The sequence below is a fragment of the Triplophysa dalaica genome, chromosome 4, assembly GCF_015846415.1.
Source record: "Triplophysa dalaica isolate WHDGS20190420 chromosome 4, ASM1584641v1, whole genome shotgun sequence".
NCBI classification, from domain to species: Eukaryota; Metazoa; Chordata; class Actinopteri; order Cypriniformes; family Nemacheilidae; genus Triplophysa; species Triplophysa dalaica.
In genome coordinates, this window is record NC_079545.1 from 5643539 (window position 1) to 5669282 (window position 25744).

Below are 25744 nucleotides of genomic sequence, written 5' to 3' on the forward strand. Positions count from 1 at the left end.
AGAACACTCCAAAAGGCAGAACCTGCAAACTTAGAACATCTGAATCACTGGGGACTGCGGTTTTAACTAAAAATCTTCTCTGTTCTCTGAGGGTGAGCAAATGAACAGCAATTTGTTTGTTTGGATAAACTTGCCCATTAATATGTCTGGGATTTAAGTTGCTGTCTTTGAATAGGTTGTCTGGCACATCTCCGAGATATACAATGAGACTGCGGATTACTGCGTCTCGTCTCAATACGGTTGTCCTGTGAAGAGATTTGTAATAAACATTGTCGAAAGACGGAACATACATTAGTAACAAAGCCTATACAGTATATTTGATCCAAACAACCTTTATTAATTGGTCAAAAAAGCCTTTTCCCAAAAAAAAGTTTTAAAATATATAACCGTTTCAAAATGTTTGAGTAACTTCGGTAAGTAAAATGGACAGAGTGTGGAGGAATGGATGTTTATATTTATGATAAAAAAAACACTATTTCCCCAAGGAAAGCAGACAGAATAGCACATACTGAACTAAGGACAACGTTCCCTATTCCTAAAAGACTGTTCTATTTCAGGCTTTAAAGTGGACATTGTGGCAATTTGCACATGTTGTTTTCTTAATAAATATCAGTGCATTAACCTGTTGTTAGTCCCTGACTCCTCCTTCCAAATAGGCATGTATGTAAAGAAACAAATATATGTAACTGTTTAAAACTGAGCTCAAAACTACTCGACAATAATAGCAAAAAAACATCAGATTTGTTTAATACACAAATTATAGCAGGTTCCCTGGTTTATACAGCTACTTGTCACATACCTGAGTCAATACATTGAGTATAGGCTGAATCTTGAGTCCTGCAACACCTCCCTTAGCTTTCATAAGCTCCAAGAGTTTTGGCGTGTAGCCATCTAGTTTAGACATAAAGGTTTCTTCCAGAGAAAAGGCAGTAATTTTACATAATTCCCCCTTTACCTGTAAAGAAAAAATACAATTTTTGTTAAATAATCTCTTTATGAACACCAAAGACAACCTTCAGTTCAGTCATACTAAAATGTTTGATTAATTTACTGTACCCCAATGTGGACTGAAGACAAAAATGAATTGTGTTTGGTCCCTTTCAAGTGATCTAGAACAAGTATAACACACTGGACAGGATCCACATGAGAGATGTAATCTGCTATTAAGGAAACATAAAAATAAGAAATTAGTAAACTGTAAAATCCTATCTATAAACCAAATATTCATATTTGAATTCACATCACTGAAACAAAAAGGCTAAAAAAAGAATCTGTGTTTTACGTTATCTGCAGCACCCAGAATGAGATGAGACTTATAAACGTGACAAAACGAAACCGCAATCTATAATGACATGTTCAAATCCGAAGCAATATTTTATCATCAGACGCGAAAAGAGATTATAACCGCCATTACTAGCATCGTGCCTCGCGTCTGTTGTAGATGTGGTTTTGTATGACTATCGAAATACTCGTCACGTTTCTTCATTTAAGAATACACAACCATACAAAAACGTATATCACGTTTCAAATCACACATTCAATGTTACACTTTACGTATTACTTAAAAGGTTTCAAGATGTCGTGTAACGTTATAACGGTTATATCGTAAGAATCCCTGCTTGACCATAGCATAAGTATATCGAATAGGATCTAATCGAACAAAACATAAAGTAACAAACGAATACACATCAAATCATTTTTTTACAGTGCTCCAGAACTTGCACTTCGAAGCACCTGCCCTTATAAGTGCGTGGGGCACATAAATGCGATTGGAATTCACTCGAAATTGTGATAGGAATGCTCCTGAATATGCTATAATAGGCTATCTATGATCATAGCGTTCAGTTCTTGCACAGTGCAGTTCGCTTTATGAGACGCCATTTTAACGTCGATGCTCAGGGATTGTTTTAGTGCTGCATTTATTAGCGGTTTTTACTTAAAGTAAATAAATTATTAATTTGAGTTTCGTTAATTCAACCATCTTCATAAATCTTCTTGAAAAAGCAATGCCACACACATCTTCGAAGTATAGCTACTGGGGGACAGGGGGTGAATAAAATAACAGCAATTTTATTATTTGGTAAACTCCCAGCAAACACGTGAATGTGGGGCTCACATGGGTTTCACATGGTCTACAGGGGAACAGAGTGGGCATGGGCTTCTTATCTGGGGCCGCATAGGTTACCAATCTAGGACCCACATGGGTGAACCTAGGTGGACTCCCCATGTGGTTCCCAGGTGGGTAATTATTGGGAAATTTGTGCATGGTCTCAAATAGGGCACATGGGACCCTTTTTGTGTCATGGAACACACAAGTGCAAACAAAATTAATTCCATAGGTGTTTACAATGTGCACATATGCCTTTAAAGTTATTTTTAATGTTGTTGTGACATTTGAATTAATTTTATCAATCTTAATTTAATCATAATTTAATTTTAAAATCATATAGACATAGTATTTTAAATATTTTTGTTGCTTTGACACTTGGACCAAGCTACTTAAATCAAAATAAAAAAAATGTGAAAACTCATGCAATTGTAACACATTTTCAGATTTTAGCCCACTTTTAAAAAAATAAAATTAAAGTTGTGAGGTAAAAACTATCGCAGGAACTCACTCAGCAATGCGTCCCCCTGTCAACTTTATCGCGAGATCAGATCATAAACAGCAGTACCCACCCCCCACCCGCTGTTGCGCGCCACTTTCGTCCATTTTCCTTGGTTGATTTTGCTGTCAACTATACTCAAGGTAAGAACACTACATACAAATTTTAAAGTAGATTTTTTTTAGAAATACTTTGTTTTCACAACATAATGATTAACTAAGCATTAGTTAAGCTCATTGCCTCATTAACATTTCGACAATTACAGTATCCTCAAAAATTGCGCCTTTAAAATAGCGTGGCTTTAAAAATTCCCTGGTATTTCTCACAAATTTCTGCCAGAGAATCAGTTTCTAAATACTGAAGAATGCTGAAAATTGCACACATGTTTTCATTTACAGTATTGTGCACATACACTTAACAAGCATCTTAATCTGAATGTGTCCATAAAAATAAGTATTTGCATCTCATGCCTCTATCATATTATCTTATTATCAGGTAGACACATCTGTGGTCAGTGGTGCAAGCAGCCGTACGGCTGTACGCACTGTGTGTACCATAAGAGGACGCTAGTTATAATTTTATTTGTTTAAATATTTAAATAGTATTTAAAATGTATTATTAATCTGTGTAAAGTATGACATATTGAGCAAGAGAATGAGAGTAAATAAATAAAATAAATAGTGTGTATGTTGTAAAATCAAATGTGTGTATGGTAAGCCATTCTCACGATCTGTTAAAGTAACATGTTGCCAGATCTTCATAGATTAAAAAAAAAAAAAACCGAAAATAGACCTAAAAAATCCCAAAAGATTTCTATTTTATAAGACAATAAAAACCTCAAACAAACGTAAATGAGCATATTTTTTTTTTACAAATTAAGTGCCGAGCTTAATGAGCTAACGACCAAATATCTAGCATAAAAATCACTTAAAAATAAAATACATGGAAGCACTTCAAAGGGTCGCTCCATGAAACAGCCTTTCGAGCATAAGCAAAACATAGCACGCATATCAGTTGTAGTTTACTTTAAATTAAAATAGTCTTTAGCCGAAAAATAGTAGTTATCATCCCTTAATGCGTGAGTGACTATACCTGTTCCATATGATAATTTACTGAATTCACCATAATTAAATGCTATTGTCACTTCCGAAACTGCAGTGTGTGCATGGTGCAACAGGATGAAAGACTGCAGGCTTACTGGACTTGCACTAATGAACATTCAACCTGAGATTAAAATGAACAGGGAGGAGGAGAGTAAGCCTCAAACAGCTACAAGAAATGTTTATCTTATATACATGGGTGTGAAAAATGATTTGCCCCTTCCTGATTTTTAGTTTTTTGTCATGCTAAAATGATCCAGATCATCACACAAATTTTAACATAAAACAAAGTAGACCAGAATAAATACAAAATGCAGTTTTTTAAATAATGGTCTTATTTAATAAAAGTGCATTTTATAGAAATCACAGCTAGAGGGCACACAATCAAAACAACAACAATCGTGTAGCTTGATGACGATGGGTAGGAGCGAGGAATGATGGGATACGTAGTCTTCAACTAGACCACTGATGTTACCGCTGACACATCAATCAGACGGGAATCACATATTATGCAGGGACTTCAACATGAACAGCCTTTTTAAGGTCATGCCACATCATTTTAATTGGATTTAAGTCCGGTCTTAAGCCACTCCAAAACAGATCCAGATCCTGAAGCTTCAAAGCAGCCCCAGACCATCACACTACCTCCACCATATTTGACTGTTGCTATGATGTTCTTTTTATGAAATGCTGTGTTAGTTTTACGCCAGATGCAACAGGACGCACACCTTCCAAAAATTTCAACCTCTGTCTCATCAGTCCACGGAATATTTGCCCAAAAGTTTTGGGGATCATTAAGATGTTTTTTAGCAAATGTGAGATCCTCTTTCAAGGATCGTCGTTTGACATATCCTGCAGTGAACGCGCAATGATTATTAAAGAAATATTCGGTGAAATGACGCGCGCACAGTACATCCCTGGGGTTATACTCCTTTGGTATCGTTGGAAAAATGAATTGTAACCATTCTTCCCTCAGACGTTCTTCCTTTGGTAGTTGAAATAAGACCGACTGTGTCACATCGTAGAACACAGGTTCTAGACATGATACACACGCATCACGAACGAGCGACAGTGTTTCGGAGAGGAGAGATACATTTTCTCAGCATTCTCTGCAAAACGTAGGCGATAACTATGTATAGTGACGTAGATACGCAGGTGAACTATTCCACGTCTTGTTTGTGTGATTCAGAGTAGACCCCCATTTTTACAAGCAAATAACTTTTATTTATTCACCTTCGGACTTACAACTTGGCAGACAACTTACTTTCAAACACGGCAACATAACAGACTGGATGAAATGGAATTCTGGATTTTCATGATCTCATGCTACCTACTCTTTAAGTGATATCTTGATTCAACAGGTCTGGCAGTAATTAGGCTTGAGTGTGGCTTATGAAATTTAACTCAGTTATTCAATTCATCACAGTTAATTCATGATTCACCAAGGGGGGCAATTACGAAACATTGGAAAACACATTATTCGGATGCATTGTCTAATACCACTTCTTTGGTTGAGCTAAGCTACCGCGTCCCTCCCTGTACTAAAGCCTGCCTGTCAGACGCTTGTTCCCCACACTTTTAAAAATGGGTCCGGTCCTGGAATTGCCAGGAATTCATCTGGGTATGAATACAAATTAAGACTCTCATCAATTAACATTTATCCTTAGAATATAAATGAACATTTTGGCGGCCGCATTATATTAGGAAAGCAGCTCAAAACCCGCACTGGATTACCGCGAACCCGGCAACACTGGAGCTAGGGCTTACAGCAAACCGGGCGGGGCCAATAGTGGACCTCAAGCTCAGAGGCTGAAATCGTCTTAAAATACAAAATTCCTCCAGCCAGAGGGAGATGAATGACACCATATGCGTCTGTTAACGAACAGGAAATAGAATTTACTTGTGGGATTTTTGATTTGTTAATGTCTTGCGGGCGAAAAGTTTGTTGTAATGCAAGTGATACTGAACATGTAACGAGTGAAATAATACTGAAAATTGATTAGTTATGCCATAAACAACTGCATTACAGCAAAAGTAATACGTACTGTAAAACACAACTTTTGTAACTTATTACTCCTAACACTGGGGACCAACAGCCTGGAAAACAAAATTTTCCTTCTCTGTTTACCTGATGCCAGCCACCAGCTTCAAGGAACGTAAAATGTTGTTGACTTTGGCAAAATATGAATTAGGATGCTGCTGCTAAAGAGCAAGATCATCTGTGGTCAGTGGCAGTTTTAGGAACGGGCGAACCGGGCAGTCGCCCGGGGCGGCAAATTTTCACGACACATGGGGGGGCGGCAAAAGCACTTGAAAAAGAAACAAAAATCTGCGCCGCTAAGCGGGTTTCTATTATCTATAATATAACTGTCTGTGTGGGGAATTGGCAAATTGCCGCTCCTGCTTGCTGCGAATCTGTGTGAAAAGTAGAATGGGGAGGGGCCGCGCGGGCCTGGGATAAACAGGTCACCTCTCCCAAATGGAGCGGACAAGGAGGGGGGATCCACTTATTGGGCTAAAGTCAGTCACACCTTGACTTTCTTCCAAATAACGCACATTTCATTCAAAATATTAAAGCACAGGCCTATAATTTGCCTGGTTTGTTTTTTCTGAATTGTGTGTGTGAAATGTCTAATAAAAAAGGTAATCCAAAATGATTATGTGGAGGTGAAGTGGTTTAGTCTTGACTTCTGGTCGTCAGTGGCAGTGTCCGGGGGATGTGAAATCTGTTGATTGTCGAGTGCCAGATAAACACAGCGACAGCGATGGAGAGAAAAAGGTTTAAGCCGTCAGGTGACCAATATAGGAAAAAATAAAAGTAGAAGAGGAGAAAAGAGCAAAAGATAAAGGTATGAATCTACGTTCTCTCTGTATGATTACGGTGACGTTATCCATGTCATCAATGAAGGGCTAATGATAATTGGTGGTGAAACCTTAACTCTTACCTTTGTTAGCCTTCTTGCTATGATGCTTGCTATGCTTATACAACAATAATTCGGTCTTAACTCAACAAACACAGGATCTAATTTCACCTTAAGATTGTGCTTTGCAACAAAACTGTTACAAGTAAAGTTATTATTTATTTCCATCATTGGGGTTAATGTTGGGCCCTGTAATTAGCCAACGGAATTTACAAATGTGTAGGACGTTTCAAAGACGAACATTTGCTATAACTCTGTTGTGACAAAGAATATAATTCGAGGCAGTAACCAAGGAGCTAATTTTTCCTCCCTTAGATTAGATCAATATAGCATCTAATGAGTCATGACAGACATTTGGCATGTAAGGGCATGTTTATTTAAATTTGCAATTCATAAGAGTTATACTGTAGTCTTTTGATGTCAATTTCAATTGCAATTCAATTGCAATTTCAGGGGCACTTCTAAAATATTTTGTAGCATCCTCTGCCACTGGTCAGCCATCAAAATCCATCAGCCTCCTTGAACATATCACTTTTATGCATGATAAGGATCTATCGGAGATCTCCAACTTTTGGACTGCTCTCAGGATTGCACTTACTCTGCCAGTCACTGTGGCTCAAGCAGAGAGGAGCTTTTCAAAAGTTGATCAAGTCGTACCTGAGCTCAACCATGTCTCAAGAACAGCTCACTGGCCTTCCTATCATCAGTATCAATAACTCAATAGGGGGCAGATTTCGTATGATGGCATTATTGATAATTTGCATCAAGGAATGCCAGAAAGGTCAGGTTTTAGTTTGTGTTTTCTGTTAGTGCAATAGTGTAATATTTAGATTTGCTTTTGTGTGATTTGTGTGATGAAGGATTTGTGCTATTAAGAATATTTATTCTATATTTTATTTGTATATTATTCTTAATATTTTATATTATTGTTGTTCTCTGCTCATGTTACATCATGATTGTACATATGTTGCCACTTTTATGTATATAGAGTATATTTAAGTTCTGATAACTTATACTGTTTGGTGCAGAATTGTGTTTTTAAAATGTTCTGTTGAAGGATTTGTGCAATTGAGAAATATAAGGTTCGTCTTACACTTATATAGTTATGGTAAAACATGGCTGTTTTTTTTTTCTCGGATGGGTGGGAGTAGGTGGGGGCACCCAGAGGGGCTTTCGCCCGGAAAGTGATTCAATGTAGAACCGCCACTGTCTGTGGTCATCATCGCCTGGCAGAAAAGAAGTCAGGAAATGCCATGTCTGTCATCAAACAGATTTACATAGGCATGGTCTGATGTCAGAAAGCTCTTGAAAGTGTAAAAAGGCACTTCTGTAGGAGTTGTTTGCCTACTGCTTTTAGGGGGAAAGGAAACACTTAAATTGTTTCAAAGATAACCAGTAAGTGTTTTTAGTGGTAATGCTTAATGGGCCAAGATTTTCCCTATTCAATCAAGTAGTAATGAAGTGCTATTAGAAATCTATATGCATCTTTATGTTCTTCCTCAGAAAGCACACACCGTAAAAAATGGATAAAGAACTGTCAGAAAATTACTTGTACATGTTCCTTGGACATTTTCGTTAATGCTAAAATGCAATTTAATTCAGTGCAAAATATAAAATACAGGTAAAACCGCTGTAAAAATAAAAATCCTTCATATAAATACAGTATACTGTTCCCAATTCTGACAGATTTTTTTTTCAGGCCCCACCATGTTTTGACTACAAAGAACACAACTGCCAAAAATGTAAAATGTCTATAATTGCTATAGCTTTATTCAACCTGTCTTATTTTTTCAAACCTTCTTATACCTCTCCTTTGATCATTTCCTATTGTCCATTTTGCAGATGCTCTTATATGATGTGACTCACAATTTCTTCAAAGAACACATTTTATCTGTGTTTTTTGAAGAAGTTCTAAAGAATCCCAAACTAAAAAAAGGTTATTTTTTGACAAACAAACTTTGTTAGTTAATTTTCTTATTTTTTTCTGAAATTATATTTATTCTATGATGAGACCATTTTTAGTAAGGAAGACGTGACGGGAGCCGTGAGGCGGGGCCGGTGGCGTGATTGATAGTTTGAATCAGCTGTGCAAGCACCGGCCCTGCATCTCACGGGGGAAGTTGGGAGCATAAGAGTAAAAATGGTTACAAAGTAAATGCATAAAATTGTAAATAATACAAGTAACAGTTTCCAAATGTATGTGATATTACCTGAGATGATAGAAAAGAAAATAGAGAAAGTATAGAAGAAGAATAAGAGCCAGAAAAGGAGAGCCAGAGCTCCCGGAGAGGAGCTTCCAGCGAGGAGACAAGAGAAAAGAGAGCCCAGAGCTTATCTTACATTTCCGTTTTATACTTTCCTTGACCATGTGACTAAACCTACATGATACATTCAAATTTACCAATCAGCGCCACCTTAAACCCCCACTGTAGTGGGCCGACAATAAACAGACATCTGTGACAATAGTGGTTGATCACCATGCTGAGAGTGATCAACCACTCTCCCAGCTCGGGGGAAAAAATATGTTCTCTCGGCTACTCAGTCTGAACATATGCCTGCAAAAAACCTGCAACTTGAGAGGACTAAACTTCATTGACAACGTGAATCTCTTTTGGAGTCAAAGACAATTTTTTACAACAGATGGCCTCCACCCAAACAAACTTGGTTCAAGAGTGCTAAAGGATAATATCCTCTTCTCCCTGCTTCACCCATCAGCAGAGTGTGCCACTCCACTCCTGAATGGCACACATACATCTGGTCGGGACCGGCCGGAGGGCCTGCTCGGGAACCACAGGGAGGCCGGACGGGACTGGGTGGAGGGGCTCTGGAAGGCCGGACGGGACCGGCTCCGAGAGCCACAAATAGCCAGACGGGAGCCATGAGAGCTCCACGAGGGTAAGGCCGACCCTGGTATAATGCAGGATCTCCGTGCCGCCACTGACAGAGGTCTACGGGCGACCAAGGTGGCGGCACGGGCCCTGGGTCGGGTGATGTCCACAGTAGTGGTCCAGGAGAGACACCCCCGGCTGTACCTTGAGCAGAAGAGTGACACCGAGAAAGTCCGCTTTCTTGATGCACACATCTCGCAGGGTGGGTTGTTGGTAACACCGTCGAGGACTGCGCTCAGCAGTTTTTGACGGTGAAGAAGCAGACAGTGTCAATTAGCCACATTTTTCTGCGCTGCGACTCGGCCGCCTAGAGGCCTCCAAGATCCCGCGTGACCTCTCCTTCCCGGCAAACTAGGACCCCTTCGACATCGGCTCCGGTTCCTGTGCCCCCACAGGATGCACCCCGGAAGCGGAGGTCGAGGGGGAAACCTCCACCCCGTCAGCAATCTTCTCGCGAGAAGGGACACTGAGGGGAACACCCCAGGGAGAACAACTTTGGGACTGACCTTCACAGCCACGGCTCTGATCGGTCGGTACGGACGGCTCCTGCCTCGTCACCAAAGCCGGACCCTTTTCAGGGCCTGGCGCCCACTTACTCGCAGAGTTTTTCTCTTCTCCCCGGGTGTACTTGCAGCCGATCGCACACTCCACTGGAGTGTGCCCGGCAACCCGACCTCACGCCCTGGCGTGGCGTAGGGTCGTACACACACGACAGCTGCGACCACTCTCAAACCGACAGTGCGTGCAGCTGTCCCGCCAGGCAGGCAAAAGGGCAGAGCCAACCTTCCCTCCGATTTCAGAATCTCCCATTCCCATTGGCAGTGAGAGCTTACTCCACACGAGGTATAGCCACCTCCTGGGCACTGGCCAGAAGCGCCTCTCTAGCAGACATCTGTAGAGCTACGGGTTGTGCTACGCCCAAACACCTTCGCAAGGGTTAACAACCTTCGCGTAAACCCGGTGTCAGCCCACGTCCTGCCTGGCGGCATGTAGGACTGGCATCCGGGGGGGCATATGCCTGCGAAAGCACCTTCCCACCCTCCAAGAGGTTGGGTGAGTGTGCTATCTACCTTTTTTCTTACCCAAACACATGTCTAAGAAACTGGTACCTCACCAACCTTTCTTCTTACCCAAACACTGGTTAAGAACAGGCATTCCATCCATCACTAAGCAAGCACCCCCTGTGGGGTTGGCTGGGCAGAGCAGCCTTCCCCCTTAGGCCGGGACACCAGATGATCACAGATAGCTCTAACCGGACCAAGTGCTACTGGATGCTGTAACACCCCCTCCGTGGGCTGTTCCGTCTGATGTATCCTCATGAGAATGGTTCCCACTCTTGGTAACCCATGAGCTTCCCCAGGTGGACCTCCATCTCGCGGTTACCTACTCAGTCCGCACGTTCCATGCGTTCTCCACCAAGGACGAGACACAACGTTGAGAGACCGACAGAAAGGGAACGTCTTGGTTACGTCTGTAACCTCAGTTCCCCGATGTGTCCCTTATGCCACAAACGCGTATCGTATTCTGCTGCAGTCATGAGAGGCTCTCAGGCTCTTTAGAACAAGATGTAAATGAATGCTGCACGCCAGCTTCTTTTTATACCGGACATCCGGGGGCGGAGACCGCCATGCAAATTTCATTCGCCAAATTTCATTTACCTTTTCTATAGTAGACAGAGTTGATTGATTCTCAAGGGCGAACCCCATCTATCGTTCTCGACACAACGTCTCGTTCCCTCCATCAGGGAACAGAGGTTACAGATGTAACCAAGACGTTTTTACGTCAAAACAGCTTGCCATTACCCTGTTAAAATAAATTGTTTATCCTTAGAAAAAAGACATTAAATTCTGATGTATTCCATACCTCCCACACGCAACGAAGAAGTGATCAATGTAAAATATATATTTACAGATGCACTGCCTGATGCCCCTGGTTCACCCCTTTTGACCTGGTAGCACAGATCATGTTGTGGGTTGCAGGCCAAATTAGTTACCAGAACGCGGTCAAGTACTTGTAGGTCACAAACCTTTATAAGATGTGGGGCATGTTTGATATAACATTAATCATGAAAGGTAATGAATAACAACAGATTTAGCTATTTTGCGTTTCAACAAAAAAAGTTAATAAGAATCCCCATCCTAATCACTGTATTGTCAATAATTTTTGTGTAGTAAAATTGAAAGTGTTTCCTGTCAGTCAATCGTTATTTTCAGGGGGAGGGGCATGAACATGATGTCCCTGTATGTGGAAGTCACAGCAGCAGCGTGTTCAGATTTCATGCTGCTAAAATGCTAGACCACATCTATCAATTTACTTTATTGATACATTCAACATGAAATCTATGCTGTTTCGAGATCCACCTATGGGTAGGGCATCCGTACCTGAGATCTGCAGAAGCATGGGCATGGCCCCTCACCTAATGCATAAAGGGACCTGTATGCTCTACCTTTTCTCTGTTGACATTTGCATCTCGCGACCTTTGGTTTACTTCTCACAGCTCGTGGGTTGGACTTCCCCATTGTCTACAGGAGGACATATATGTGGATCAGCAACTGCCAGGCATGATTGACTTTCAGGCCAGGTTAGCTGTCTGTTTTCTGCGAGCCCCCCACACTCGCATTTTTCGAGCATGTGTTTCCTCATTGCCACAAGGGATTCCCATCCCTTTTGGTGTGGTTTGCACGGGTCACTAATGCACTCAGGAAGCTATCGATTTCCCCGTGAATTGCCATTTCCTGGCGCTCTTAGCTAAACTCCGGTGCCGCAGACTCAAGTGACTGCAACCCAGAGCAAGTTATTCCCACGATTCAGAAGGCGAGAGCCTCTTCTAGACAGTCTCTGTGAGATAATTGTGAGAGCCATCAGTTCAAGGAGTGGTGCGATGGGTAAAGGCTGGTAGCATATCAGTGCTCAGAGTCTGATATTTTATATTTTTGCAGGCCCTTATAGAAAAAAAAATATTAAAGCCATGATGTCTGATTTCTCATAGCCATTGTTGATGTTCTAATCAACAAAACAGACACACCCCTACCTCCATCTTTCGCATTCGTCAGTGCTAGGCTAATGTAATGTCTATCCTGTGTACACTGCACCTAACTGCTGATTGGCTACAATGTTGTTTTGGTACTCGGCCTGACTTTGTCTAAACAAGCGTAATTCGTAAATCGGACACCCCCGCCTTTACATTTACATTTACCTTTAGTCATTTGGCAGATGCTTTCATCCAAAGCGACTTACAGTTCACTTATTACAGGGACAATCCCCCTGGAGCGCCGTGGAGTAAAGTGTCTTGCTCAAGGACACACTGGTGGTGGATGCTGGGATCGAAGCAGCAACCTTTGATTTACCAGTTCTGTGGTTTAACCCACTAGACCACCATCTCACCATCTCATCTTTATGGTCTATTTAGCAGCTATTGCTCTTTGTCATGTCGTTTTCGATGGCACATTGGTGGGGAAAAACCCTCTTATTTGCAAGTTCATGAAGGATGCTCTCTGTTTCCATCCTGTGCCTTTTTAAGCTGTGCCAGAGTTAGACCTCTTGATGGTGATGGAGGCTTTGCCACAACAGCCTATTGAGCCATTGTGACATTTCTCTCAACATCTTTCTTCCAACCAACATTGCATCTGAGTCAGTGTTCTTAATGCACTCTCTGTTTTTTCCTTGTGCACTAAATTCGATCTTAGGAGAGACACGGTTTTCTTTAGTCTAACCGGGCCTTTAAAATGCTTCCAAGCTGTGACATGTGATTGAGCTATACGCTTTTTACCCACCTTCTTTTTTCTCTGTGGAGGATAACAGGTTTACATGCTCTCTGGCCTGTGCATGCCCTTTATATTGCCAGGACAAGTGCTTTTAAAAGAGCGATCAGCTCTTCATTTACTGGACTCCACCACATATGGTGAATGCCATATTCAAACAACACCTTGCTCGTTGGCTTGTGGAAGCGATATTCATGGCATATGAATTTTAGCCCCCAGGGGGCCTTAGAGCTTAGAGGACACTCTACCAGAGGCATGGCTGCCTCTTGGGCTCTGCTTAGGGGCATTTCACTGCAGGACATTTGTGCTGCTGCAAGTTGTGCTTCTACCCTTTCATTTGTCAGATATACCCATTTGTTGGATGTTACTTGGACTCTCGTAGCTCAATCTGTAGCGAGGGTTGGCTCTACATAGCCTTACTCTATATCCCTCTTTTAGTCAGGGCCGCAAGCACGGCTTATATATTGCTTATACAGTATGTACGCTCAGGGGGATGTAACAGGGGGAGAATAAGGATGATTGTAAGAGCCCACGTTTCACTGGGGGCCCAGGAGAACCCGTGTGTGCATGTGCGTTTCCCCTAAAGACGTATGCGGTGTGTTTGTGTCCCCTTAAAGGCAGGGTGTCCAATTTCTCATAGCTGTAGTTGATGTTTAAATCACCAAAACACCCCTCCCCCATCTTTCGCTTTCGTCAGCGCTCGGCTCGACCAATGTCCATCCTGTGTACAGTGCACCTTACTGCTGATTGGCTACAAGGTTGTTTTTGTACTCGGCCCTACTTTGTCTAAACAAGCGTAATTCGGACACCCTGCCTTTAAAAAGACATAAGCGGATCATTCAGAGAAGCGGCACTGGATCAAAATCAGTGTATCAAAAGAGAGAGAAGAGAGGTCGAGGCGAAGAAAACAACTAGTCAAAGAGTTAAAAAAAAAAACAAGGTGATTTACTTTCCCTGTTTTGTGTTATGGCTTTAAATTCAATCAGTTACACACCCAAAGGTCTTGTAACATAATATGCCGAGGAAGTATTTTATGCATTCGAGAATCGAGTTGATTGCGATGAGCTTTAGGAAAGACAGAAACGCAACAAAGGCTATACTAGCCCATTTACGTATATTAAAGCTTCTGTACTTGCAACAACTTTAGGAAATCAATCAAAATGTATGCTGTAATCTGCTATAGTTATCCTCTTCGTCTCATTTAAGTCATTGTAGAATCCTGTTGATAAAAACAGTCCTAAAAATCCTAAAATAATTTAAAAATAAGTCCAGAGTATTTTCAGTGAAATGTGCATTGCACTGCACATATTTTGCACTTTGCCTGTGACTGTTGCAAGTTGAGAGAGAGCTTTCAGGAAGCTCAATTAAGTGTAACTATCTCAGATCAGATGTGTCAGGACAGACCAAATGGTCTTGCCATGCTGTCTATTGAACAAGATTTAGCAAGACAGCTTGATTTCAAAGATCTGATCAAAGATTTTGCTGAGAGAAAAACACTTGGCACTTTACGAATAAGAAATGGCCAGAGTTTTAACAGTGTCTGAAAGAGAGAGGATACAATGCTTGTAATGACTTGTACTGTATACAGTTACAATTATTTGTTCAGTTATGTATGCATAATGTCAGTAATTGTTACAAACCGTTCAAATTTTCTTATTGAAAGCAATATCCAATTACTCTTTGGGGGCTCGGACTACAAATCAGCCAGAGGGCCCAAAAACCCTAGCGGCACCCCCGTGTATGCTTACATATATATACGTCGCTTCCACATAATTTGTGAAACACCATAAATTCCTATCTCTGTGCGTTGTCAGTTTTGTTTATGAATGTTGCCACATGCCATCCATACATTTACTGGGACCCCATGTGGGTTGTTCTATTTTTCACGTGTCATGCACCGCTTTTTCAAGTGCATTCCTCTGGCTTTCAGAGCCTAGCTGAAAGTGTATAGGGCAACCAGGCAGCTGTCCAGTTCTCCCATAGGTGGATCTCGAAACAAGATGATGATAGAGAACAATAGGAATATCTAATATTGTAAAGGGCAAATATACATATAAAAAAACACAAATGTATATAAACTGCTGAAAATAACCTCAATATTAATGCTACGTAATTAAATTGAATTAAAACTATGCACAATATTAAACACGGTCAATTTAAGCACAAAGCAAAGTCAATGTTAATGTTACATTAGCTTTACAATAGCTAACAGCATGTTTCAATGTACCTGAAAGTTGGCTGAGACTGTTTTTGGGGCTCTGCGTGGTATCCTGTCCCGTGGGCTCATCATGGGATTTAGAGCATTTCAAGTATCCGTTGCTGAGTACTTCTAATCTGGGCGTAACCAGTAAACAATCCCGGAATTTCTCGCTTACTCTTTTAGATTATTGACGATTCGGACATACTACTCTGTTCATGTTTTCTTCTACATAGTAGGTAGGTAGGTAGGCATATTTGGACACAAAGTATTCACGTCCAAATCTCGGGAGAAATAGTAAACAAACGTATTGCTCGCCTACTGTTTTGTGAAAACTGACGATTCGGACATACTATTTGTTCGCCTACTGCTTTTTGCCTATTAGTAAGGAAGTATGCCATTTCCGATTCAGCCCGGGAAAAAAACACAATAATATTTTCTAAGATTACAAACAGCTGGACGCGACGATGATCCTTTTGACTTCCCTTCGACTTACTATGGAAACAAGAGTTCCTTGACATGTTGCATGGAATTGCGTTTCCAGATATTGAAATTGAAAAAATTGACGACTTGTTTCACACGCACACTGTCTGGCAGAAAACAATGGCAGTGTAGTTTTATTACTATATACTGTTAAAATAATGTCAACACCGTCTGTCTCCTGTTATTGTTGCATTCTGTTTTATATCTGTCATACTGCCAAGTTTTTCTCCTTTCTGTTGCACTTACGGTTGAGTGACAATAAAAGGATTTGATATTGCCTTTTGTCTGTGATCTCCTTTTGTAGATTACCTCAATTTGTTTTCAGTAAATTTTAAACTGCATGTGGATCAGCTTCTTGCCTTGTTTGTCCTTCTGTTGTTACCATGGTAAAACCGCATTGGATGGATGTGGCTCATTTATGTTGACATTAAGCAGCGTTTATAACCTGTAGGGGAGAGCAGGGCACCACATAACTCTTTATGCTTACTCCAAAAAAAAAATGTTATCGTGCATTCCAATTAATTTAATCAAACTGCAGTTGGTTTTTGTTTTGATTTAAGCCATAACGGCTAAAAATAAATACAGCTGACTAACACAATAAAAAAATGATAACATGATAAAAAGCATGATTTATGAGTTATCTCATTTTGAAACCAAACTCTTCATATACATCTCTTTACAAATGAACACTTGGCACTGAAAGCACATTTACGTGAGAGCATGATGTCATAAAGGGCTATTATAAAAACTTTCCAAAACTTATACGAACTCTGGAGGAAAGTACTTGACACAGAAATACTCTTCTCTCATGTGTTCAGGTCGTTTTTTGACACTCTGATAATAAGTAAATTCATGAATTAGAATCCTCTTTAAATATCATTTAATTGACTGCTTTTTTGGTGCAAAATTTATTTCAACTTGCGGTTGATTTTGTGTGACAATACTGTTGATGAGCTGTAGAAACCAAAAGCCCACCCCAATGTGTAGGATGTTAGTTGGGCAGGAATTTGTTCGGGGTTTTAGAAAATGGTCTGTTTGAGACACTCCCCATTCCTATAAAAGAACTTGAGTGGTCTTGAAAAAGAAATGATCAAGACCATGTTTAACTTTTGTTCTTATTTGCAAAGATAAGTATTCCCATCAAGTACCAATTTTCAGTCTAACCTTTAACATTACGAAAGAAGTTAAACTGATTTGGGATTATTGTACGAAAAGTTACAGTATGAAATAGTTCTTTGTGTGCCCCTCCCTTTTAGTCTCTCATAACCAGCTCCAGAGCTTTGGCAACAATGAGAGCTTAGACCGTTACACAGAATTTGTGATTTGATCTTTGCAAAAATACACAAGAATCTGACCCATGTTGAATTAGAGACATACCCCACTTATCGCAGCAAGAGAGGGAAAATATGGACAATATGACTATTTAATAGAGGTTTAATAGATTGAGTTTGAAAGGCTTCTATCAAAAATGATGAGTAGAAAAATAAAAGGCTTGAACATCATAGCAATAATATACAGTACAGTGGTATAAAATAAAAGAAACAAATGGTTAAGCTCTTTAGCTTGTATAAATGACTTTATATAGATAAAGGTACATGATCTTAAAACATTGTGTAAGATAAGAACAATGCATACATACTAAATAGGCTTAAACTATGAAACAATACATGTTGTTTTTTATATGATGCGGACCTTATAAAGTCCAAAAAATGTTTTCGAAACAACAAACATTTTCGAAAAATCTTGGAATAATGCGTGTTACCTTCAAAAGTACATTTTTGTAGATTTTGAGCACATTTTAACCAGTTTCCTCATAAATCTAAGCAACATGTGGCTGTGATTGCGTGCCTGATCCCTACTGGGCTTCATCATCCTTGATCAGCAACAGATGTTTAAAAAAAAAAATCACAGTCACTCCATAATGTTGCTTCAATCATTGTCCCTTTGGGATCATATAGGACACGATAATAATAATGAGGCAAATGATCCCGATCACCACTGCAGCAATATTCAGATTCCTGGCTGTCCTGGAGGACTCCCGCGCTTTTGTTCCATCTCCGAGTGAATTAGCAGTGTCTGCCTACAATTGCATTAATATAAATTAAAGAACCAAAATCTGTGCCTAATTAAGTAACATTTGCTTCTGTTTCTAAAACATGGATTAAAATTTGAAAGAAATTGACTTACTCTGCATGAGAATATAATAGCTGCAACTCCAAGTGGAAAACAGCAACAAAAAGTGTTGAAGATGGACCATACAAGATACGTTTTTTCAGTTGAGCGCGTCCCTTCCATTTTTTCCAGGTTTAATAAATGTCTTCCAAGATAGTGAAGTTTAGATTCAGCTTATAATGTGGGCTGGGTAATGGCACGGCCTTAAATACAGCCGAGAGGGAACAGGAGGGAAAACAGGAAAAGGGAGTGGTGCAAAAGAAGAAAAAAAAGCTCCAGTGATACTTGGGGACCTGTGGCCAATTTATAGTGGGGGTGGAAAAGGTTTGGTTACATGCCAAACATTCCACTCCTCATGCAGCATAATTTCTTTTAAATGAGCAAAGATAACACTGCGGGATGTTTAGAGAGATTTTAATGCAGTTCAGCAGAGGTAAATGTAAAAGCCACAAAATGTACCTTTGTTGTCAAAGACAAAGAACGTTACATATTGCATGTCTGACAGTGTTTGAAGCTTGTAGGTTTATAGTTCTGTAATGTTAGGGTTCCGAGAATCGAACTTGGATTCATACAGCCGCCCTCATTATGATTTTCGCAGATCATTCAACATCTACTGTATCATCATGTAAATAATTGTATTTTCAAGACCATTAAATGGTCCAGTCAGATAAGTTTAGCGGCAAGTTTGCGAAATGGAACCAACCGCTCACTCTCCCCCTCTCGTTCGAAATCACTAAAAGGGCTGACAGAACATGGCGAATTACATGCAAGAGGACCCACGGTGTATGTAGACATAAATAGCTCCTTCTAAGGTCATAAAAACAAAACGCTTCATTGTGTAAGCTCTTCATACACTTCTGAAAACATAGTTATGTATATTATATTCTATTTCTGTCAAAAGATCCTCCATAATTAAAATAATATAATTTCAAACAGATTGGTCAGAGTTTAAGTGCATCCCAAAAAGATGTATTTCTTATTCCTCTGGGAATACATTTATACGATCTGACACACACACAAAAAAACTACAAGAATGTGTAAGAAAAGGCTCCACCATCAGACAGTACCAGATGAACAAGATGGAGAAGAATGTAAAAACGTGATTTATTACCCACAATGTTTATTACCCCCCTGCCAGTTGTTTGATTATGACCCTTTGATCGTGCATCCTGTGTACATTTATGGCACTCTTTGTTGTTGTCCATAACGTTTATTTAATCACACCCCCGGGGTTTGTGGAAGAGAAAATTATTTGGTTTCGGAATGCTTGGTCTTTGACCATAATGTCTGTCAATGAAACAAGATAAGATAAAGAATAAGCAGTACTGATGTTAAATTAAATTGATAAATAGCAATAAAATAGTATTTTAAAGTCAGGTTTTAAGTGTTAAAGAGAACTTGCCTGTGTTTAAGTGCGGTGCATGCAGTCAGTTGTTAAAAAGAAAATGAAGTTCCAGCTATGTTGTGGGATCGTCTGTCCCCCCTTCCTACCCACACACCCGTCCCACCCCAAACAAAGACAGTGTTTTCAACCTGGCTGTCATTTAACCTGTTAAGACTGTGAAAACACTGTTGTGGGTGAATTGTAAATTAGAGAGAGATAAATTAAATGTTAATGTGTGTGACGAGTGAGTTGGTTCCAGGTTTTGACTTTTATCTGAAAAAAATGATGAAAGTGTTCCAGACTTCGGGGTCTGTCTTCTTATCAACGTGTCCCAAACAAAGTTTAGCTTTGTGATTTTTATAATAATAATAATTATACGTTTAATTTATATGTATGTATTACATATCGTAAGATGAAGTAATTTTCAACCTTAAATCTTCATTTAGACGTATGACGCTGCATATCTCAGTTTCAGTTTGGGTGAAGTTTGTGACTTATGCATACTGTAACTGCATTTTATAGGTAAATACTGTTTTCCTTTACTAATAAATTACTGTCCTTACTCTTTTTATCCTTCCAATTTATTTTACCTTTATCATAGGTTATAAATTAATACAACAAAATAATATCTTTTGATATAGCATTAAATTAGCTTTAAGGTTCAGTAAATTCCGTTATCATAGTTTTATAAGAACGACCTTGCTTGTTCTACAAATAGCATGCACTGTGTTTTACCTGTTTTTCAGGTTTTTTAAAATATATTTTCTTCTGTAAAGCTACTATTGAACATAGACAAAGACAATTAACTTTCCCTCCAAAATCGCCAATCTCCTGATTGGGTCAGTCACGTCTGTAGGATGTGACATCCTTACAATTTAAAAGAGACCACCAGAAAGGTCTCTTAATTTGTTGTTTTCGGGTTTTTCAGGGTTTTTTGGTTTGCGGGGTATTGTTCTTTCTCTCCTCTCTCTTCTTGCGTTTTGCATCTCTAAAGGATGGCAGAAGATCTCACCTTTGACCCATAAATTTGTGCCAGAAAACCTTGTCTTTCCAGATGCAGGTACTCTGCATAAAACTGGTTCTCTCTAATCACTTCCAGCCAAGATCAACTGGAGCCTCAAGAAACTGCATCAGGACACTTTATTTCTTTTGATGGGCAAGACATGCAAGCAAGGGCATAGATTTGGTTTGAACATTGTGGGTGTTCAACGTCCCAGATAGCACACGAACATCACAGAGACGTCTATTTGATGTGTTGCGTTTACATCTGGAAGACGTATTTTTTAGAGTGTTTGCTCATCTGCAAAACGTATATAGGACGTTTCCTGTTAGAAGATGTCTTTAAGATGTAATGGTTTAGAATGTATGTTAAACTGACATAAATTCTTACATAGAAGAGATTATAAAAAGAAAGAAATTAAGTATTGAAAGCGCCAGTAGGCGGCAGCGATTCACTGTTTTAAAGAGTGAGCCACTTAAATTATTCATTCATTCGTTCAAAAGTCAGATTATTTTAGGAAGAAAACAAACATCAATGTGAATGCTTTTGTCATTGATAATTACAGACACTATTGAAAAATGAACTAGCAAAACAGATGGCTGCTTTGGTAACTTGTTGTACTGATAGTTATAGCTAAATACATTGCAATGGATTAGCTAGCTAACATATATGGTACGTACTTAGCTATTATTACACAATATTCTCATACCTCATTCTCAGTACATGCTTTACTTTTTTTTGCATCCCTCTCTCACCAGCAGTTAAATATAGTCCGCTGTGCAAAGCTTCTCTTCATTTTTGGCATACACGGGCGGTCTCTTACCCGTGTGCTCTCCCATTCAAACACCACTTGCGTTGTTTTGGTGAAAGTGCGACTCATTGGTGTGGCGTTACCAATCGGTTCAATCGGTTTGGCGTTACCAATCGAGTTTTTTTTGTCTAAGTTATTATGACAAACTCATATTTGATTAGGAACAAAATTATTGTCACAAAATAAAGTAATTCTACATATTTTTCATTTGATCTACTGTGATTTTCATGTTGAAATATTGGAGGGGTTGTAACTGATGGATTTGAATATTAATCCCCCGCATAAACTACGCCCCTGCATGCAAGTATCATACTTAGTCTTATTAATGGATGCATAGAGCATCATTAATCCTTTTAACAAAGGTGCTTTACAAGAAGAACTAATGTTTTGTTCAGGCTATTGAACTTCTGAATATCATATACTTCATAAATTCATGCTCTGTTCTTTTCACTGTTTCAACTTCAACCTTCTTCCAATGCTGAACTGTATTTGTGTGCATGTTGGATTAGTATGTGTCTAATCTAGGTAATAAAGTCCTATTTTATTTCACACGGGACGTTGTTTGTAGTTCATGCTCATAATCTGCTCTGTGGCTTTTGGTCAGGGTCACTGAGTGCAGCTTTGACACATCAGAAATGATCTGGCCCTCCCGGCTGAGCCACATAACAGTGGGTTACATTGCATTTTATAACAGCAACTATGTTTTAAAGACTCCGCATTCACATTCTGCCACAACAACCTTAGCTTTAATAAAATGCACTGTAATCCACTGCTTTGCGGGGCTTATTGCGCTATTATATAACTATTTTTGAATGCATGTTAATTAAAATAATATAACCCCTTAATAACACTTATTCTTTATATTCCAAGTTGTTCTAAGTTTAAGATTTAAGTTTATTCTATACTTCAGGCATGTGTCTGTAATGTGTGCTGTACTAAACAGCTGGTCATAAAATGGACCGTCCTCAAACACCAAGAAAGGCTATAATTAGCAGTAATAGGTCACACAAATATTTGAATATTTCAGTCATATGACTTGACACTAAATTATTAGAAAATAAATACAAAGAGTAAAACCACAGACGTACTTGCTTTTAAAAGTACTCGCGCATTAAAAGTAAATTTCCTTTATCTCAGCGGTTGTGCCATTGTTTTATTGTCGTATACCTTATGCCTCTGAATTAACCTACTGAATACACTGAGTAGCTCACAGTGTCAATGGTATTAAGAGCTTTTTGTTTAGCATATATGTTATCCTGGACAACACACTCCGTCAAAATTGAGATTTCTACATAATCTTTAAAATGAATAAATTAGATTTAATTGATGTATCAGTTGTAAGAATAGGACAATATCTGGCTGAGATACAACCGTTTAAAACTGAGTGTCACGCCCTGGTGCTGGCACCTCTGTTAGCCACCTGAGAGCGCCATTCCACTCTTGTGTTCTGTCTGTTTTGCAAGGACTCTAGTTCCCATCACGCTTTGTCTGGTTATCATGTTTTATTTTCACCTGTGTCACATTACCTGATTGTCCCTTCATCTGTGTATATATAGCCCTTGTGTTCAGTTGTCTGGTGTGGATTGTTGTTTGTATGTATGCTTCCCTCGTGGTTCCTGCCTGGATTTACACCTACGTGGTCATTTGTGGATTTATATATTAAACATAATTTACTGCACATGGATCCGCTCCTTGTTTTCCCTCGGCTAATCGTGACAATGAGGAATCTGAGAGTGCAAGAAAATAAATATTGAGAAAATTGCCTGTGAAGTTGTTAATCAAGGGCAACGTGGCAGGCCATCCACTCACAAAAATAATGTTTTTATATATTTAAGGTAGGAAATTTATAAGATAGCTTCATGGAACATTATCTTTACTTAATATCCTAATGATTTTTGGCATAAAATGACCCATACAATGTTCTTTTGTCTTTTGCAAAATAAAAAATCTAAAATAAAAATGCCAAATCTGAAAACGCATTATCAAATCCAAACACAGAATAGCAAATCTTAAAACACAACAACAATTCGGGAAACAAAATTACAAGTCAGAAACCACATCGAAATGTCAGAAAACAAAACGAAAAGCCAGAAAACACAACGACAAATCAGTTTAAAGCGGAAAGGGTGGGTATTTTGTTGGATTGGGATAGCTACTGCTGATTGGATGAAACTCCTGTCAATCAAGATATCCAGGACGCTCAATGTTACTATGAGTAAGGACATACATATATGATACAGTGCATATATTTTGCTAATAAAGTTGAAACGACCTCATCTTGCATTAGGAGTAGATTAATCAATTATGTTAGGACAGCTCCCATTTCCTCCAGTCAATCAAGCTGGAGGAAATGGGATTTGTTGGAGGAAATGGGAGCTTTCTCAGGTGCTTCTCAATTCTGATTTGTGCATCCTCGTTTCCTTTCCTCGCACGGAGGAATTAAAAGAAGTGAATTAATGATGACTGTACACATTGCACATTGAAAATATAAATAATTAAGTAAAAAACATAATTGCCCAAACAATTGATCTACACATATAATTTATATATAACCAATGATATACTTTTGTGTCTTATGTTTTTTACTTCTTACTTCTATTTCTTATTTTCTGCAACATTTACTTATCTCATTTAATTGAAATTGAACATATTTTACAACCGCGTGTTCTTTAATAGAGCACATATATATATATATTTCAAGGTAAAAAACAAAATTACAGAGGAGACAACGGACATCACAAATACTCTGCAAAGCCATAAAAAAACTATAAAACATATCAACATAGTTAAAAAAATACAGTTAAACATAAACTTAAAGAAATCTTACAACAGACTCAAGAATGTTACATGTTTTAAAAGCCGTTGAATTTAAAGGTTTTAACATAAATCTTAAAGGTGCAATCATATGAAAATCCCACTTTTTCTACGTTTAAGTGCTATAATCTGTTTCCCGGTGCATCTAGCAACCCATAAAACGTGAAAAATAAGACCCCAGTAAGTTTGTTTTGGTGTGCCTTTCCCTGCAAGCATATGAGAAATCGAGCCGTTTATATTTCGTTCCGGTTGTGATGTCCAAAGCGAATTTTATTATAATGTTACCGCCCCTTATTCTACACAGTTCCACCCATCGCGCTCCGCCATTGTTGTTTTCACAAGCAACAGCGGTGTACGTGACGTCATGGCTTAAGTTCGTGGACAACATGCAATGTAGTAGCTGCACAGAGTCCAAACGTAGGGAGATTGAGGAGTGGACTTTTTGAATTTTTACTGGAAATCCATCAGAAACCATATGCAACCTGCTTGTTTGCTCGAATCACTTTAAGCCCGAGTGCTTTTTCAACCTGGGACCATAGTTGCCAACTCTCGCTAGACAAATAAGCAACCTCAGCTTTAAAAACAAGCCAAAAACAAGCGCAATATAATTCTATTATTTTTTACCATCGTTCTTATTTATCATTAACTATTTTTTTTACAATAAAAGAGCCTGCAATATTTAAACTGGAAATTCTAGTTTATTTCAAGATGAAGAGCAGAAGATATTTAGCAAAAATCAGCAAACGGCAACAAAACATGAGGGCACACTATAACCACTCATCGTCACTGATGTGAGCAGAATAATGTTGGAGAGATGGAAAAGAAGAAAAAGATAAGAGCCTTAAAGGGCTTTGTTGTACTTTTTCCATACTTGGACCACTTTGTTGATGCCATTGTTTTCTCAAATATACATGTTTTATTTATGTCCATCTAAATGTCATCGCTTGGATTACAACGTCACGCGACTGCACTTTGAATAAGATTTTTCTCCAATGAGGGGAGAGGGGGAGGAGGGGCTGAACGTTTTGACGAAATACATTACAGAATTGATATTACTTCATTGATTGGCGATTAGCTGTAATCTGAAAGTATCAATCAATGCATGCGTGTAAAACTGTGACCATAAATTTAAAGAAATGAAGTTGCTTGTCAAATTTTCCTAACAAGCAACAAATATTTTTTTAAATAAGCCCAAAAAAACGCAACCCGCGATTTATGATTTTTTAACGCGACTTGATAAAAAACAAGCCCAAAATCGCAGATTGTAAACGGATTTGGCAACTATGCCTGGGACAGTACAAGCAGGATTAGCTTCAAATCCTCAAAAGTGATCGAGACCGACTGAACGAGACAAAACTGCCGATGTGAGTTATATTTATCAAAAGTTTAAATTGATGTAAATGTACCGTATATATAGGAGGATAACGTTAGCATGATAGCGAAGGGAGCTACGTCAGTCACGGGCTAAATAGAACAATCAAAGCCAGTGTTAAACGTACTGTATATAAGTGCAGATGGACACTTGGAGTTTAACTTTATGAATAATAATACATTATGTGCGTTAATATGTTTAACTGTGGCAAGCTGTTGTTTGGCTAATGAACAGG

The 25744-nt window shown here is 39.0% G+C and overlaps 2 long non-coding RNA genes across 2 annotated transcripts; both read right to left on the reverse strand.

Annotated features, from left to right (window-relative positions):
• Positions 1-776: 776 nt before the first annotated feature.
• Positions 777-16030, reverse strand: LOC130418844 (uncharacterized). Its single transcript, XR_008906418.1, has 3 exons — positions 15504-16030; positions 1057-1160; positions 777-955 (listed from the first exon to the last, which is right to left on the reverse strand). It is a non-coding gene; the product is annotated as an uncharacterized LOC130418844 (long non-coding RNA).
• Positions 16031-17372: 1342 nt separating this feature from the next.
• Positions 17373-18684, reverse strand: LOC130418843 (uncharacterized). Its single transcript, XR_008906417.1, has 2 exons — positions 18144-18684; positions 17373-18036 (listed from the first exon to the last, which is right to left on the reverse strand). It is a non-coding gene; the product is annotated as an uncharacterized LOC130418843 (long non-coding RNA).
• Between the last annotated feature and the right edge of the window lie 7060 nt (positions 18685-25744).